Source organism: Agelaius phoeniceus, chromosome 3, assembly GCF_051311805.1.
Source record: "Agelaius phoeniceus isolate bAgePho1 chromosome 3, bAgePho1.hap1, whole genome shotgun sequence".
NCBI classification, from domain to species: Eukaryota; Metazoa; Chordata; class Aves; order Passeriformes; family Icteridae; genus Agelaius; species Agelaius phoeniceus.
In genome coordinates this window covers 18,078,170-18,092,978 of record NC_135267.1, presented here as the reverse complement: position 1 = coordinate 18,092,978, position 14,809 = coordinate 18,078,170, and the positions used below count along the sequence as shown (strand labels likewise).

The following is a 14,809-nucleotide window of genomic DNA, read 5'->3' as shown; positions in this document are numbered from 1 at the left end:
AATCTGAGCTAGGATTATTTTTTCCTTTGTTTCCTCTAGGTTTTTCCTGTCACTAGGCATGTGAAGTCAAGAAAAACAATGAGTCTGTCTGGTTCAGTATGTGTGAAATGTGTGAAAACTATTATTAATAAAAATAGATTGAATTTATTTGCTCTTAAATGAAGATCTGACTCTCCTGAAGCCAAAGAAAATTGATTTCATCCTGATGGTCTTTTGTTCAGGTGATATGTTTACTTAAGAATTTTTAAAGAATATTATTACTTGTACTGCCTTTTGGGTAGTTATAAACTAAAGGTGCATAGACTTAGATATAGGCTGCTTGTTGCAGTGACTGCTTGCATATATGCCATGTGTTTTTTATGACACACAATCCTATAATTTTATGGGGTTTTGCTCATGTTTTCTTTTTGATTGCTATTCTTTATTTAGTTTAATTACACTTACAGTTTGTATAGTCATGACTGTTACAGAATAGTTTTACATCAGCACAAGCAAGATAACTTCTTTGGAGGCTGGTAGATAAGTGCCAAGAATAAAATAAAATGGAATTTAATATCTATTTGCTATATTCAATATTTTGATGCCTCATGTTCACTTTTTAGCATTAACTGTAGGATGAGCTCCTACTGAGCTATTTATCCAACTGCATTTTTTATCTAACTGTGCTTTTCAATTTTCATAGCCTAAATTCTCATAAATTTTTCAATTAAAGCATGCACAGAAGAATATTTATGGTGCGTGAAGTGGCAGGTACACATTAACCTCTAGTTAATTTAATGCTTTTGCCACTGCCTGTTAATATATTTAATTGTTGTTTTCAAACAGTAGTTACCTTAGATCCAGATGTTCCAGTAAATATTTTGTGCAAACCTTTGAGGAAATCTATCAATTTAATTTTCAAGAAAGAGTTGAAAATAATAAGGAGAAAACAAAGACCATCAGTTAATGAGGCAAGTCGTATCTGTACATGTAAAAATGCTGAAAAATAACAGCGGTAGAAACAAATGCTGTGTTTGCATTTCTTTATTCCAGTGTCACTCATTTTTCCTTAGGGCTGGGTGGGATGAATGTATTGCTCCTCTAACAGTCATATGACATGGATCTAACAGATGTAACACTTGAAGGGAAGCTTAGTTCTCCACCAGCTGGAAATCTGTTTGAGCTTCCCACTTTAGAGCTGGGCAGATGAGAAGGAATATAGCAATGGGTTGGTTTAGTCCTGCTGACCTGTTTTGTGCCATCCTCCACTGATCTTCTCATTCCCAACCTCTCTACTGTAATTGTGCTACAAGAGTTGCGCTGAAAACTGAGGCTTATGCAAGTGTTAATCTAGCAGCTGAAAAGATGGCATGGCAAACTGCTTAAATTGTGATCACTGTTTTCCTTGAGTACTGCTCCAAGTGGAATGTATGCAAATGAAGCCATAATGTATCTATCCAGTAGATAACAATGATCCCATAATAACAAATTTTTGGTCTACAGTGGTGGTTGTTTTTTGAGAAAGTTAGTCTTCTTTCACAGAATCACAATATGATGACCAGAACAAGATATCACATTTCCCTCCTTCTGCAATTTTGGGTCAAAATATTAGATGGAAATATGTAACAATTTCCATACTATTTATTCTTTTCCTCAAGTCTGAACCCTTCTGATTCAGATTCAAATACCAAATCAAACCATAGCATAAGCAATCTCAACCTCTGGTCAAATACTTCTATAATTGTGCATTGCAATCATTATTTTCTGTGAAAAGTAAAATTTTCCTAGTGCCACTCTCAATGCCAGCTTTTAGTGATGGCTACACTAGAAATGCAATTCATATGGCTAATAATTTTAAATCCTTTTACTGTTCCTATACTACTCCCCAAACACTTTTTCTGTCAGCAACTAAACTATTCTATAAAATATGAATTACAAAAGAGAAATTAATATTCTTTGTTCAAAATGTATGATTCAATCTTCTAAGTACCTATGTAGAGCCATGTGAAATTCAGCAGGGAATTGTTACTTCAAGTGATGAATAATATCCCACTCTGAATAGATTTTTTCTGCTATTTTGATCCTTGAATGTGTAGCAATCTACTTGAAACACTGGGAAATTTATGCCTATTTTCCATCCCAATTTGCTACCTAGTAAAGTTCACTAAAAGAATTTGTCACTAAATCCAGTGGTAACTGGGTGGGGTCTGTGATACCTGGGACTACAACTATAGTAAGAAGAACTGGGAATTTATAAGTAAACAGTTATTCTCCATGTTTTCACTTGTTTATTCAACTGTCAATCCTTATGGATAGATTTATGTCAACTAAAAGTTAAATTAAGCAGCAGCCAAGTTTTCCCAATAATTTACAGACAAAGGAAGGTTCCTCCAAGAGGCATATCACTGGTTATCTTAGCAGGGGTGAGTTACTTTTTAGGGTGAGACCTCTTTAGGTCTTTGCTTAGAGTTTAATTTCTATAAGACATGGATCTGAAAAGGTAAGACACAAGCCTGAGACCAAAAGAATTTTGGAAGGAGATTAAAATCATTCAAGTTGCAAATAATCAAAGTTATTAAAACTTGGCATCACTTTCAGTAAGACTAAAGTGTATCCAGGGGCAGAGACAGGATGGCTAATGGCAGTGTCAGAATAGAAATGGAAATTACCACATCTCAGGAGGAAACAGAACTCAGAATTTAATGTGCTCTTATCAAGACATTTATTGTCACTGCAGAATAATGAAAAACTGTCACACTTTTAAATTGATAAGTAACTGATTTATCAAATTTGGAGTATAAGTAGACCTGTAAAATAATAAACATTGTACTTTAATTAATAGAACAAAAACATAACCCTGAGAAAGAGGAACCTATATTTTAAACTCCAGAGTGTAGAAACCTTTGGAATAAATTAGGAAGTATTAATTCTAGAAATAGAAATTAATGAAAAATCAAAACTATCTTTTAGAAGATAGATAATACCAAGATAACTTGGTATCTATATTTGATAGAACAATTGATTCCCTGGATATGAGAGAAGTAGAAAATATATCTTATCTTTTTATGAAGTGCTGGAAGTGTTTAACTATAGAAAAATATAAGGTGTTGAAGATATAGAATTAATAAAAAAAATTGATGTTGATTAAAAACTAAATAAGGTAATGTCTTAAGTCTGCTATAATTTTTACCTTAGATATTATTTTTATATTTTGTGACTTTGCTAAATTCTTTGCTTGCAAAAATAAACCCATTTCTGATCTGAAGGTCTTCAGCATAAATTGTTTCAGGATAGTATTAGGAGAATCAGGAAGAACTGTTTAGGTATGATCAGTTAGAAATTATAATAATAAAATAGACAAAATGCATTAGAAAGTGCAGTGCAAAAGTTAAGCATTTTAATTCTGTCAAACCATTTATGTTACAGGCCTATCTTTGTTCCTTACCAAATTCTTGGCCCAGGTGTAGTCCTATAATCATTAGGCCCTATTCATAACCATGGTAAACAGGCATAGTTGCTCTGAAATCAGTGAACATGCACAGGTTTGCAGTAGCTGAAGTCTGTCAATAACAATTCATGGACAGATATGGTTCATAAGCACGATACCCTTCAAATATTAACAAATTCCTGGCTTCTTAGAAGAAACTCCTTTCGAAATACTTTGAAATTATGACACTCTTGTTCTGGAGGAGAGTTGCACAACTGATTTCATGACTGATCCAAGTGTTATTGAAATCAAAGATAACCATGAGAATAACAAAAATTTTTCTTTCATATACACCAAACTAGAGTGTTTCTTAGAGCTCGCTTATTTGTTTTCATGTAGGAACTTTCCTTCATTACCATGGACCAGCTTTCCTTCATTTCCCTATCAATGCATCTTAGTTTTAGGGATGAAACCATTTGTTGTATATGGTTGTGTGTACAAATGTGTGTACACATACATACATGTACACTAAAAAGAAATTAAGAGGTAGGAATCAGATTTCACTGTAATGGGTGTGTTTAAAAAACTTTATAAATAATGGCTGTAATGGTAAAATAAAGCTTTTCTAGACTGGTAGTAATTAACAACACATTTCTTTTGTTCTTGTTATTAACCATTACCATTATATACTCAAAGCCATCACTACCCAGGAAGCACACTCAGCATTAGCTGTGAGTACTCAGCTGCACAGAGTTGAACTGTTCAGCAGTGATGGCAACAATACTTCAGGTCCTCGGTCACCAGAGTGCAGATGACCAGGCCAAGAGCTCTTTTTTTAATAAAAAGAAGTGAAGTAAACATCTCCTCACTCTTAGCCGTTTCAAAGTCCAAGTTCTTGTTCTTTCACAAGGTGGTTGATTTTCAAGTCAATTCCCAGTCTTTGGCTCTCACACTGAGCTACACACTGCCTGAACCGGGGAAAAAATTATTTTCCAGTCTGCAGCACATGCCTCATCCTGTTGCTTGGCTGCTGCTCCCTTGCCTAAAGGAGAAGCAGTCTTTGCAGGTGCTTTTTTCCTATGATGAATAATGGCCCATCAGTGCATTGCTACTAAAGCTGTTGGATGCATAAAAGCTTTTACAGGTATGTTGACATGCTATTTCATACAGGTTCATGCTATTTCTTTCTCTTTCTTTCTCTTTCTTTCTTTCTTTCTTTCTTTCTTTCTTTCTTTCTTTCTTTCTTTCTTTCTTTCTTTCTCTCTTTCTCTCTTTCTCTCTTTCTCTCTTTCTCTCTTTCTCTCTTTCTCTGTCAGAATAACAAGCAAAACTATAAAGTGTCTTAAAAAAGCAGTTTTAAAACATCATGAGGCTGAAAGCTTTTTATTACATAAAATGATATGAAATCTTGATATTTTTATTTTGATCAGAACCTTCTTAAAGTAGTGATGTAGTAACTTTCAAAACAGCCATGCTATAGCACTCTCTGTTGCAGTGGGGATGGAATCTGTTTATCCAGTTCTAAATCAAATATGGTAAAATTGTTTCTTGGAACAGGAAATTGACTCTGAATCTGCCTTTGCACAAAATATTTTTCTTTTCTATTTTCATTATCATGGCCCATGTTTTATGAATGCTGCTTTGTGACATAAATATATGAAGGAATAGGTTCCCTGATCTATTGAAAGAATGCTTCTGTAAATTGTATATTTCTTAATTCTGGCCTTTGGATAAATAAAAACTGTCAAATAACTAGGCTCTTTTCCCTCTACCCACAAAGGAATTGACTAGTGATTAAGTCTTTGTCTTCTTTCATTTTATTCATAGCTTCTAGTTATGTAGCTATTTCACTCAACCCTGATAGACTTCAAACACTTTACTGCTGATTTAGCCATAGACATATCTAATTGTATCAAAAGGTTGTGAAGTCCCAGTTGTTTTAAGTCTCTCACTGAAATGTGTGACTGTAATATTGTGGAGAAATGTCTATTTTTCATTAGTTAATACATTTTATGGATGAATAACAGATTGTCATTCAAATTGATTGTTTCACTTAAAATGTTTAACTGCTGAGGTGGATTGCTCCTGTACACCATTACTCAAAGCAGACAATATACTTTTTAGAAAGGTTTTAAAATGGAGTAATTAAATGATATTGAAGTATGGTCACTGCCTTACTAAAAGGAAGGTCAAGCCTGCAGACCATATTTTAAAATTATTGCATTTATTTTTATGAATATTCATGGAAATCATTGTAATATGAATGTCTTCCTTGCCACAAGGTACATCAGGTATATCAGACTATGGGGTTCTGAAGGATTTTATTTCAGTTCTTTGTATTATTATTATGGGTACATAATAATAGGATAAATTAAAAATATATTTGTGAGTTTTATGTAAAGGGAAAGGTTGTGTCACCAAAAGCTCATATAAAAATTGAATATTTTTTAATAGATACCAGGTGCATTAATAGATACTATCCATTACAGGAAGCTGTTGCAAATTAAAAATGATATTTGATTAACTTTTGTCTGCCTAGAACCTGTCCCTAAGAGGCAAAGCAGTGAGGCATTCTTTTGCTCCATCTCCTTGGAACTGAAGAAAAAAGAAAACAGAGAGAGGAGCAATGATGTCAAAATTAGCAATAATAGTAGTGATTTTTATTGGGAATTGAGTCTTGAAATACAGGTACAGAGAAATCCATGACCAAGACCAGTGATAAGACAGAAGCTGATGAGCTGGTGATGATGGAGTTAGATCATTGAAACTTTTCCCTCTCCATATATTTCCCTTTTTTTAAAAATTTTTCTGAAAATCACATATTTTGCAATGTTTCAGTTTGTTTAGATTAAAATAGTTTTAGGTATGTTTGAACCCTGGGACTCAGAAGTTGAATGGAAATCCTAGACAATAAAATATTGCAATAAGCAACATTATAACTGTATAGGTAAAAGCTTTTATATTCAATATAACTTCTATGCATTTTGAAATGTAGAGTTTTCACCTGAAGCAAATACTACAATGTCTAATGAATGGATTGTGTCTTGGTATCCTGATTCATAGCACCTTAGCTAAACAGACAGACTGCCTGTCCAGTCAGTAGAGAAAATGGGTGCCTATGAAAAACAATTTTAGAGGGTCTCAGTGATAGGTACATCCATAGAATGATATAATACTTGCATAGACTGCACAGGGACTTTTCTAGACCCAGCAAATAACAAATCACTAGATATTGAGTATATTAGCTTTAGCATATATGAGTATGGAGTAAAACATTCCTCCATCAGAATTTACTGATGACCTTGCTTTGCAGAACAGATGCCTAGTAGTTTGCAATGATTTTCTATGGGCCATTACATCAGCATAGAAAATCCAGAGCCTTGACTATAATTCTTCTACTCCCATGTCAAGGAAGGATGGAGGAGAGTTAGTGCTACTAGTTAATTAATGAATACAGATAACACAAGGACAGAACAAATCAACTTTTACTCTAGTGGCTGAACTACATGACTTTCTTAGGAAGGAAATTGGGCAACATACTTGAAGAAACCAGAGGAAAACAATTTTTTGACAGAATAAAGTAGTAAAAACTAGCATTTGGCTTGATAATATCTTTATTTGGATCTGTGCAGTCATCTGTAGTGACTGCAGCAAGACCAATATATTTCCACACCTCCTGAAAATTGGCCTAAGTAAAATTGTGATAAAACCTTTCTGCAGTAGTATTTCAGAAGACAGATATCATGAGTTACCAAATCCTTCATGGGATGATCAATGGTTTCCTTGGCTTCTTTGTTATAGAAGGAAAGAGAGGAAGAAGGAAAAAAAAGAAAGAAACCCCAGCAGTGTATTTTGACTGTCTCTTTGACTCTCATAGCAGAGGGGCAGGGAGCTAGAGCAGAACCGTTATGCTGATTTGTCTTGGCTAGAAAATCCTCTAGGGAGGGTGCAGATCAGACAGGTGTAAAAGCTGCAAAATCGGGATGTGAACCACATTTAACACTGGCAGCACACAGTGACAAGATGCTAAAAAAGTGTTTTTATCTATGGTGTATCCAGATTCTTAACAATGAAATCATATTCAGAGGTCATTCAGTGTCACTATTTCGTGCAGGGATAATGCTCAGCTTTCTGAATGTGCACCTTTAAATTTATTTTGAAGCCACTGATTCTACCTATTTATTTACCTACTTTTAGGCATTTCTCAGCAATTTGCTCTGTAGCATCTGCCACATAGAAGGGCATCGTGATTTATCTACAGTTCTGAATATATTACTTGTTAACCTTTACGAACACCTAGTGTGACTCATTCCATCTTATCACAGCAGACGTCAGTGGGAGTAAGCATCACTCAACAGGACAACCAGTTTGTACAGGATATAGGCGCGTGTACAAAATGTACCCAGATAAAAGAGACAGTTAATTTTTAAACTGTTAAAAAGGAGTATGAATACAACAGTGCAGTCTGCCCTGGGATATGAGCCGTGTACACTGGTAGTCCCAATAAGGGGATCAAGAACCTGACAACAGCCTAAATTATGAAAAAGATAAATTAATTGTAATTGACACCTCTATGTATCTCTAATAAAAAAAAAAAAAAAAAAAGAAGAAAAAAAGAGATTGCTTTAGCCCCTTATGAGTCTTTCCCTTTTCCCAGGAATTCCAGTGTTGCTAAACCAGAAACTGCTGGTCTCCTGAGCAGTACCTTGTTTGCTGTATTTCTCTGGCCAATGCTAAGTTCTACAGACTTGGGAAACACTGCACTTAAACAATTTAACTTTCAATGATTTGTCCATGCTGCAATTTCTAAACTTTTTGTGCTCATAGAGTCGAAATTTTCTAAGATGTGCACTTAAGTGCGTGCACTGTCTTTTGGATTGATTTATATTGTTAGATTCACACAGGTCTTTCCACAGACAGTAGTGCTCTCACAAAACAAATGTTCTAGCAATTTATACTCAAATGGGCAAAATAACAAATAAAAGTATATACTCCACATAATGTGTTGAACCATTTTAAACACATGCAAGCAAACAGTCAAAGTTAGGAAGACTCTTGTCTCTCTCAAGTCAAGATTTTTCTATGAGGACAATTGTCTTCAAATTTCATTTCCAAAAAGAGACTTTGTGAAGGTTTCTCAGTAGTGTCTTTCTGAAATGAATGGAATTGTAAGAATGGTCCAAAACAAGCTTATAAACATTATGACCAGAAAAGGCTGTGGGATCAGCATAGAATCTGTATGATTTGGGTTGGAAGGGACCTTAAAGACCATCCAGTTCCAACCCTCTGCCATGGTCAGGGACACCTTCCCCTAGACCAGGTTGCTCAAAGCCCCATCCAAACTGCCCTTGAACACTGCCAGGGATGGAGCTTCCACACCTTCTCTGTACCACCTGTTCCAGTGCCTCACCTTCCTTGTTGTAGTGCGCTTCCTCACAGGAAAAAATTTATTTCTAACATCTAATCTAAGCCTGCTCTTTTTCTGTTTGAAGCTTGATGTCATCTGCACGTTTGCTGAGGGTGTGCTCGATCCTTTAATCTATATCTAATAATATTACTAAGTGTTCCAATATTAGTGAAAATATTAAACAGCACCAGTTCCAGTGTGGATTCACTGAGGGACACCACTGGGACTCTGAACCATGAACAGCTATCCTCTAGTTGTACCCAACCAATTCCACCTAACAGTCTCCCCATTGAATCCTTCTGTCCCCAATTTAGAGAGGAGGATGTGGTGGGGACCCACATCAAAGGCTTTACAGAAGCCCAGATAAATGACATCTGCAGCCCTTCCCTTTTCCATTGATGCAGTCACTCCATCATGGAAGGCCACTGGGTTGATCAGGCAGGACTTGTACTTGGTGAAGCTGTGGTGGCTGTCCCAAATCCCCTCCCTGTCCTTCATGTGCCTTAGCACAACTTCTAGGAGAAGCTTCTCCATGATCTTCCCCAGGTACAGGTTTTTGAGTTTTTTTTAAAGTATATAGATTTTGACCTAGATGCATTAACTGCAAATATTAAATTTGCAATGTACTCAGCACTCACTGTCCCAAAAGAAGGTCTTCAAAGCTATACAGAAAGGCATTTTTGTTGGAATTATGACAAATGCCATGTATTTGAATAAGATTGTTCCTATATCCTACAGTAATTCACCTTAGTAAAGTCTAGTAAATTTGTTATTAGAAAGACTTCCTCGACAACCAACGACTACAAGAGATTAGGAAGGGCTTAAACATCTACCTAGGTGGCTGAATTAGACACCTAAGAAAGGCAGTAAGTTAATAAGATTTTAGATTTCTAGACAAATTTTGGATGTCTTAGAGACTCTTTAAACAGGTTGTAGGTACCTAAATCAGCAGCCAAATTAAATGTCCCAAACAAGGCTGGGTGGATCTTTTCTTGGCTTATTAATGCTAGACTGTGCACATTTGACTATGCACAATTGTTCAGATTAAAAAAAAAAAAAAATCCATCTTTCCCACCGTTGTATTGTTGATCTTGCAAATTTTCCATGTATGACAAATTTATGATATCTCAATGTTATATCTTACTATCTTGTTGTAGCTAGTTTGTGAAAAGAAAATTCAACTCCTTCCATACAAGGGTGGCCCTGGGCATGGCATGTAAATCACTAACAATATTGCCCTCATGAAGCAGAGGTTTTCAGATTAGAAAAGACCTTTGCAAACCATAGCTAACATGGCTTTTCAGCACTGAAAATTTTAGATAATGAAGTTGTCATAGATTGGATTACCTTGGTAATGATGTATCTGCTTCTGACATAGAATGTCAGGTTGCAGCATTTACTTAAACTTACTTTGTGCTTTGTACTCTGACATGGTGTGACTCACATAGCTTCCCCTGATATGTCTTAAACTGACAACTTGCCATAGATATGCAAATGCTCCCTTTTTCTGAAAAGAGCAATTAATACACTCTTGATAAACCAAGAGTTCTAAAGAAAAATACTGATATTTTTCCACATTGCCAGGATATAAATGGTATGATACAGGATTTGCTACCACACTTTAGCATTTCTTTAAATGCACTGAAGTACTTCTGCAAAGACAATTAAGTGATACTGTTCTGTAAACCATATTTTGTATAAGACTGGAAACATGCTGGTAAACACTAATGCTAATTGATCATACACTTTATGTGTATTTTTGTAGCTATATCACATACAAATATAAAAATAAATCTATAATAAATTAAGCATATGGTATTTACTTTCCAATATCCATTTTTCTCTTTTGCTGTTGGTTTCTGTTGTACATACAGGAATGCACAGACTCAGTTATTGTTTATCCTTACCAAGACCAAACTCATATTATTAAATGCTTTCTATAACTTGTTAGCATCATTTATTGACTTATTTTATTTCTATGGTTGTCCAAAGTCCTAATTTTAAAACCTCTTTGCACTTAGTGTCCTTCTTTGCAATTTTCTAAAGATTTAAGTTTCCCTTACAGAATGTTCCAGATGAAAAATATGAAAGCTGGAGGTAAACATTGTCAGTCAAAGAGATTTGGAGGAAGAAAATATTTCCACTGGAAATGTTTTTGCATAATTTAAGCTGTAGTTTGAGGTTTATACCTACCAGGGTGAAGCTGATAATCCTATTTAAGTTTATAAATTACTAATTTTGTGTTTATTAGTACAGATATAGAAAACCAACTGCTGTTTGTTGTTAGGCCTAACTTTTACCGGGCTGGTCCTCCTTGGAATCATCAGAATGGGATCAAAAATATATGTCTCCCCACCAAAGAAAATCTCTAAGGCTCATTTGCTCACATTTTCACTTTTGACTGAAAATGAGTAAATGCTGTCTGAGGTACCTAAGGGCACCTTAAGCATTCAGATGTCATTGGCAGACAGGACACCTGTGTCAAATCTGTGATCTCCTGGAGTAGCAGCTGGGGACCAGGTGGTCCCTGCTAGGGAAGGTGGGCTGCCTGAGGCTGGCAGGGTCACAGCCTGGTGAGCCAGTACATGTCATGTATGAGTTGCAACTGTCAGTCACTATCCAGGAAGAAAATAAGAGATGTTAAATTTAAGGGAAGTATTTTAAAATCTGCTTTGCCCATAAGATCTGTCAAGTGCAGCACAGAGGCAGTATCCAGGCTCATGTATATTTGTGTTTACTAGGTCTTGACTATTTGATTTTTGATTTTGCATTGCATTGTCCTCTTCTCTTTCTGCATTTCTTTTACTATTCAAAGACAGCATGAGTCTGTATAGAAATGATTGTGAGTTTAATTTCAATGACTGAGGGAAGATGGGATAGGTGGGGCAGGTGATAGGGTGGTCCAATAGGTGTTTGAGATTTGTCCTCAGTGCTTTAAGGACCCACAGCTTTCTAGTTTATACCAGAGCTCTTTTTATACCACAGAAATCCCAGTACTCCCAGGTCAGCTCTGCATGGCCAAAGAGTCATGGCATTAATTCATATTCTAGTCTTGCAACTACATTGCAGTAGATTTATTTTTTCCAGTACAACTACTGAAGAAGAGATCCAGTGTTACTTGAAAAGTGTTTCAAGTGCCTATGTGCTCTGACACTGTTTCATTCCACCAAGATTATCACTGCTGCTCAGTTTACATCTGAGATACATTTTTCTTCCTCATGCAAGATCCTATTATGTGTAAATTGAAGAATCTCTAATTCACCCTCATAATAGGTGTGCCACATATTCATCACACAGCACTGTTATCAATGGGCAAAGTATTCTTAACTGGGCAAATCTTTTAAACAATCTGTCTCATATACATTGATAAAATTTGGTTTACTAATACAGTGGTATTATATTTTTTATTAATAGAAAAATTTCTGCATGTATTGTATGTATTTTTATATAATGATCTGCTTGCTAAAACCTTTAATCAGAACTTGGTAGACAAACACTTCTCCTTCTGAAGAGCAACAAATATATAGTACATTTCATGACCAAAGTACCCTTTCTTAACTACTGACTTTCTTAAGCATATAATGTGGAATAAACTCCATTTATTCCAACTGAATATGAAGCTCTATCAATATGCCATGAGAAATGCAAATACATCTTGTCAGAGAACAAACAGAAAAAACAGAAGAGAAAAATCTGTAGACTACTGGTTAGGTCATACCAGTTTTGGACAGGAAAGACAATGTTGTTGGATATTGGAAGGTCATTTTCTATTGTTGGATAGTCTGTACTCCAAGAAATACTTTAGGGCTGAGAAAGAAATAGCGGTGTTGAACCTGACCTTAGCTGAGTGAGAGTTCCTATGTCTTGTTCTCTCACTTACTTAAATGCAAATTTTGCTGTGTGATGAAAATGCCTCTCAGGCTAGAGATTTATGTTGTCAATTAAGTGATCTAACTTCTAAGTGAGAGAGGACAGATGTCCCAATGGAGAAGCAGAAAGCATGGAGTAATCCTCTCACTGAAAAATGCTCTTGCAAAGGTAAAAGTGTGTAAGTCTACCGAAGCTCAGTTGTGCATGACAGGTGGTCCTGCTCTCTTTGCCTGTGATGTTTAGGTAAAATACAGGCTTTACTATCTGGGTGGTTCAATGGAAGAAAACCCTGTCAGGGTGTTTTATGGATGATTTTTGTTACACTTTCAGCGTGGATTTTGTGGGTTTTGTTTTGGTGTATGTTTTGGTGAAATATGGCAATATGATTTTATAGCAATTGAATAAGAGACTGGATTTTTTTTTTCTATAACTAAATAAGGTAAAAGAGAAGAGTGCTTAAAAAATCCGTTATCTGGAAAAAGGATTATGTCTCTGGGTTTAGGCAATATGAGATCTCTAAAGTAAGACAGAAAACTGTGAATATTTGTAGTGGACTTTAGCAATATCTTAATTTTCTTTTCTCTTTTAAAGAATAATCCTCAATAGAAAAATTTCTGCTCCATGGATCAGTTTAAGTTTAGTGGGTCAGAGTTACTATTTTAACTCTTATTGTGTTACTTCTCACTGTGACTTTGTTTGTAAATCTGTTTCTTGGCAGAACTAGATATATTTATAAGTTAATTCTCATATATCCCAAATTGTATGAAATCCAATATGTTATGAAAAAGTAAAACTTTTTAATTTTCTTTAATATTTATTAATGACAGAAATGGTGACTCAAAATTAAGATATTTTGTTTATAAAAACTCTATTTTGCTTTATGTCAAACTTTCTATATAAATTTTTTTCTTTATGCAAATTTGAAGCCGCAGAGTTGAGCATAATCCCACTTTTACTAAGGTTAATACAATTTTGTATTAAATACAGATAGATCATGCTAGTATTAAAAATTCTTTGAAAATTAAATCATTATTCTCATTGCATTGGCATCATTCTGAATTTAGAGCTGTGTTACAGTGTTTACACATCACTGGAGAAGGATTGTAGGTGTTACCAGAAGGATTGTGTAAAAAGCACTCCTTGAATGGAGGATGCGTGCAGGAGATGCTGAAGTGTCTTGGGGCTCCCAGAACAGCTTCTGCTGTTGACTCTGCTTTGAGTTACAGCTCCTCTGATGGTGGGGATGCTCTCCCTTTGCAGAGGAAGAAATGAGGGCAGTTAGCCTTTATTTTCATCTCTGCTCTAAGTGCCCCAGGCAGCTCATCGAAGCAGGTAGGAAGGGAAACAATCTCTACCAGGTAAATGCCCAGCTCCCATTATTCTCTAACCTGGAAAAAGGCAAAATTCAGGTTTATATTGTTATTCCTTGAATTGAAGTTCAATCCCTTGTCAGGTAAAATTCAGACAACAGATATTCCCTAACCCTTTATCAAGGCAATTTATTAATTTTGAAGTCTTTCAGAGAGTGCACTAGTTCAGAATTTTCAGCAGAGAATGTTTTTATCATTAAAGGCTCCTAACCCGCTGTTTCCCAGATTTTGAAGAAAATAGCCAAGAGCAGCAAAGTGATGGACAAAGATAAATATTCCAGAGGTTTAAAAGCTGCCTTCAGAAACTGGAAGCAAATAAACAAACAAATTTAAAAAAAAATGAGAGAAGTATAAAACACTCTTTAATAAGAGCAAGGGGGAAGATAGCCAGTAAAGGAAAAATGGATTGAAGCTTAACCTGCATATGGAATTATTTTATAGAATTAGTTCTTCAAACATGAAATGAGTGCTTGATCTTAATCTAGTGGATAGTGATGCTTCTGCTGGCCTCAGTAAAATAATATCAGCTAATAGAAAAACAACCATAAAAGATGGACTTCATTCTTAATTAACCTGTCAGGACACTGAGGTATGTTGAATTAGCATAAAGATAATTTTGATAATTTTGTAGTATGGGAAGTTTCTTAAAAAATTGAAATTGAAAAGACCCTAGCTAGTGGATGGCTTGATCAGTCAAGATTTCTGCATACTGAAATTTTTAAGAAGAAAAAAAGAAAGAAAAAGGAAAATTGTTTC

The 14,809-nt window shown here is 35.2% G+C and overlaps 1 long non-coding RNA gene across 5 annotated transcripts in view; it reads left to right on the top strand.

The window, feature by feature from the left end:
* Positions 1-14,809, top strand: part of LOC143693509 (uncharacterized) — a 149,201-nt gene that overhangs the window by 111,650 nt on the left and 22,742 nt on the right. For 4 of the 5 annotated variants that reach the window (XR_013181244.1, XR_013181242.1, XR_013181246.1 and 1 more), the window contains one exon: positions 40-2,722. The exons of the other annotated variant lie outside the window; for it this stretch is intronic. This is a non-coding gene — a long non-coding RNA (uncharacterized LOC143693509). Of the gene's footprint in view, positions 1-39; positions 2,723-14,809 lie in introns of those variants that run through there. 5 annotated transcript variants of the gene reach the window in all.